This window comes from Belonocnema kinseyi, chromosome 1, assembly GCF_010883055.1.
Source record: "Belonocnema kinseyi isolate 2016_QV_RU_SX_M_011 chromosome 1, B_treatae_v1, whole genome shotgun sequence".
Classification (NCBI taxonomy): Eukaryota; Metazoa; Arthropoda; class Insecta; order Hymenoptera; family Cynipidae; genus Belonocnema; species Belonocnema kinseyi.
The window spans coordinates 61,599,905-61,604,576 of record NC_046657.1 but is presented as its reverse complement, the minus strand read 5'-3'; positions in this window follow the sequence as shown (position 1 = coordinate 61,604,576).

Genomic DNA, 4,672 nt, shown 5'->3' with positions numbered 1-4,672 from the left:
TTATGTTTTGTACGAGTATTATATGCTTCCTTATGAAGAACCCTTTTAACGTGCCACTAGCAACTTTAGCTACCCTAAAAATTGTGACTATTATCAAATTTTATTATTGTATATTTTTGTTTTTATTGAGTTTAACCCTTAAGAATGTCTAACGTCCATATCTTTTTTTCCTTTAAATTAAGTCATGTTTCGTACCCTACCGTTGCCAATTTATATTGTCGAGACTATTTTATTTTCTTATTTTTGTTATTAGAACTATGCTAGAATTATAAATATATTTTCTGTGGCCTTATTGTATTCATGTTTAACTTTCTTGTTATTTTCTTTGATTGACCTTTCTGCAATTTTGAATAAATCACCTCTAATTATTTTATGCAAAATATAAGCTTTGTAATCACGTAACCCTCCTCTCTACCATTTTCACGTTTAGGCTGAGCTAGTAGTTTTGTCCACACTAATTTTAGCTTTTACTATTTTTAGTTTACCTTTTTTCTTGGTTGGAAATCTTTCACCTTTTGTTATGCTATCTTGTTTGTGCTATTTTTACTGTAGAGATTTTCTTTTATACTTTTCTTTATCTTTTTTGATTATCTCGTGTTCTAGTTAAAGGTTCACGCTTTCAATCGAAGATAGTGAGGCCCCCCTTTTTTATCGTTTAGCCTAAAACGCTTTGTGTTCATTGAGGTTTGCCTTTTCCATTTGGAATATAGATTCCGTTTTCCCTTATCGTTTCTCACTCACTTTGATTAAATTGGTTGGCCTTTGTCCCTAGCAAGGACTGGCGCCCAAAAATCTGATGTTGTTTTTTGTTTTTCGTTTGTATCTTACGTTTAGTTCAGAAACTATCGGAAGAATCATTGCTCATATAGTTTCATTTCTCTACTTAGGGTGCCAAATGCGAAGTTGCATGCGCACTCCTCGCTTCTCGCGCGCGTGCGGCTCGCAGGCGAAGCATGGAGGTTCATTATTGGTGGTAATTGGCGTTTTCGAAATATTTTATTATAATTTGTTAAGTCAGGGGGGCATTTAAATTTTGAACATAATTCTTGGGAACATCACACGCTGAAAAAACCTGGTGGGTAAAAAAAAACCTAGCTAAGGTTTTGCGGCCACCTAGTTAACCAGTTATTTATTGTTCCTTCAGTTTTCCCTAGCTTGGGTAATTTTAGGGAAATTAAAGGTCTTCATCATATTACATAGATTTGTATCGGAAAACATAACAAAAATCTAATATCCGCAGGCAAAACTGTGAAGGATATTAGGTTTTTCTTATTTTTCCCTTGTAAATCTATATAATCTGAGAAAGGCCATCAATTTCCTTAGAATTACTCAAGCTAGGGGAAATATAAGTTACACTCATAAATTTCTCTGTACAACTTAAATCTCTACAAGTAGTTGCACTTAAGAATATCATACCGATGTGTATTTTCGCGTATACGGGTATCATAGAAATAACGTGCAAATTATCCCTGGGATCGTTTTTATTTACTGCATCTAGGGGGAAACTAAAACGGGTAAGATAAATTCTGAGGCCAGATTTAGATTCAGCGGTTTAAAACCCATAAGCGTAGCCTTGTAACTTGTCTGGTGCGGACAAATTTTTTGCTTGGCCTGTGTGACTAGAAAATCCCTAGGCTTTTCAATACTTTTTGCTTAAAATTCATAAGGGTAGCTTAGTCACTTGTCTCGTGCAGACAACTTTTTCTTGGTGGGTCTGTGTAATTTTAGTGCACAATTACTGAGAAAGTTACATAATCAAGCATTACTATCGAGATGCCTTATAATAATCATGACGAAAAAAATGATCATTCAGTCACCAAACTTGCTACAGATTTCTGTTCATTTATCTCATTATTAATAACAATAACAAGTCAATGCTACTTTTTCTTGATGAATCATAATCACTTTGAAAACTGCAACACAATAATTTGTGAAAAATAATAATACAATTTGCTTATTGGAATATTCATGATAATGGTAATTGTTAACCAATGGTTATTTTCTATTCTTAATACTACTTCTACGAGATATGTAGGAATTTTTAATTAGGATAAAGTTTTTTGTTATTGTTAAGCACCGTACGAAGATCATTGCTTATATAAATTTTTCATAACAATTGACCTAAATCTTAAACCTAATATTCATGTTCCTAAAATATATCTGTAATTATTCTGATAGATAGCGACTTCTTTTAGGTATTTTCTTCGGGGAAATAAAATAATCTTCATAAGATGTTTAATTTTGACGTTTTATATGTTCAAATAATAAATTCCACGAAGTGAATTATGAATGGTAAATTCTCGATTCCTCCCATTGTGTGGTGCACTCGGTTGACACGCTCATGCATGCTAAATGATAATTAAACACTAGGGACTTTTTTTGTTTAGAATGGTCCGAACAATTTGAAAATATTTTTTTCGCATAAAAAAATTCATTTTTACTAATTCGTTTTGAAAAATTTAGTTAAACAAATCATGACCAATTTTCGCGGTGGCAACTTACATTTATTTATCATGTAGAATCTAACGAACATAATTGTGCAATAATTTTCCGGTCAAATTCACTTTCCACGACAATGCCAATTTCACCCGGTCTAAAAACAATTAGCCACTCACTTTGGACTCAGATAGTGAGACCCAGAATTCTACGTTCTACCTTTACTTCTACGTTTACCTCTTTAGATTTCTTAGAAATCAAGATTTTATTGCCAATTTTTTCAATATTTAGAATTCTGAAGAAATAAGTAATAAATTTATAAGAATGATAGAATAAACAGTACCAATAATAAGAGTATCTAATTTTTTATATTATATAAGTTATAATGAGCTTCGTTTATGTTAATTTAATTTTTTAAACTGATTATTAATTGCCTAACTAAATTCAATTCTGCATTTTCTATTCATTTATTTAAAAATTTTAACAATTGTATTACTTGTTTGAAATATGTGTTTAAATCTTTTTTATTTTATCTGAAATTTAATTTCTTAACCAACTTTACTTTCTTAACAAATGTATTTTTTTAACCGATTTATTTTGTAAACAATTGTTTCAGTTTGTCGAACTTTTTTTTGAGACAGTAATTTTTTAAAAGAATTTTGTTTTTTAAACAATTTAATTTTTCTAACAATTTCTTTTCGAGAATATTTTATTTATTTAAATAATAGTTAGTTTGGAAAATAATAATACTATGAGTGTCAATGTGCAAAATTTTGCGTACGACGGCGTATCTCGCACGTGGCCCTACTTTAACATGCTGGTAAACGGAAAATTGTCTCAAAAACAATAATATGTATATGATATTGTATAAGAGGGCCTAAAAATTTAATTATTGGCCAGTTTGTTTGCGAAAAACATTTTCTTGTCGATTTTATTGTCTGGAAAAGGGAAGTAAAGTATCGTGCTAGAAATTTTTTAGCAACGGTATGTATAAATAATGAATAATATATTTATAAAACTTCGTTCGAATAAAATAAAAAAGTAAGGAATAAAGGAATACCATTTTCAATTTTAATTTCCTTAATTTAGGTGTCCAAATTTTAACCTAAAAATAGCTGTCATTTCCCGGCTGTGGCTGTTCCTCATCTGCTGATTAGATTTGTTCTTCACTTAAATTTATTTTCGCTCAAGATGATTTTTGGTTTCATAAATGAGGAAGTAATTAAGAAGAAAGATGAATAAAATTTTTGAATCTGGTCTTCTGATCTTTTATTGTCGTGGAAATCATTATAGACCGATAATGATTTTCCTATAATGAATTTCCTATAGTTTTTTAGGGATTACCGGAATAATGATTGGAATAATTATAGAAATTAATAATATTAAAATCATTATTGAAACAGTAGAAGGAAGTATGAATAAATTATTTATTTTGAACTACCTACATAATACTACATAAAAATTGACATATTTAAAAAAGTTTTGTCTGAGAATGAGGGTTAGTGTGGATAGAAAAAAGCGTTTTTTCTATAATGCAATTCTAAAAGCGCGGTAAACTTGCGCATAGGCGTCATTATAAGGGAGAAAGAAGAAATTAAAATTTTCAAAATTTGAAATCGCGCAGAAGGCCTAAAGTTACCAAAAAGACAAAATACCAATAATTTTCAAGAACATGCAAAAATTACAACAACAAAAAAATCTTGTGTTGCGGGTTGCATTGAAAAAAAAACGATATTTTATGATTTTCGACGATTTTTAAACATGTACCAAGACCAATAAAAGTTGTATTTTTCATTTGGAATGGTGTAAAAAATATTCAAAGTAGTTTTCCTTATCCATAAAAAACACTTTCAGACCTGTTATTCCTCAACTTTATTCGCGCAAAAGGTCTAATTTATAGAGTAAGTAAGTTGTACAATTCCGTAAAAACGTCATTTTCCCTATCTGATGAGTGTTTATTTAACACATTATTATTAGATAGATCTTGAACGTTACAATTGAACTATGACTTGGGTACGTACCTCAACGTATAATTTTTCGCTCGATAGATTGCAGATGTAAAAAAGGGGGTTTCCATTTAAAAAACAGAGTTGAGCTTTAAAAGGCCATGAAAGTCAACTTCATGGTCAAAATGAAGGTCACCATTGAAGTCCTCGTTAAAATTTACTTCAGGAATGACCTTCACTTTTTTGAAAAATATTTTAGCTGAGGAAATATCCAACCGTCCCGGGACTTT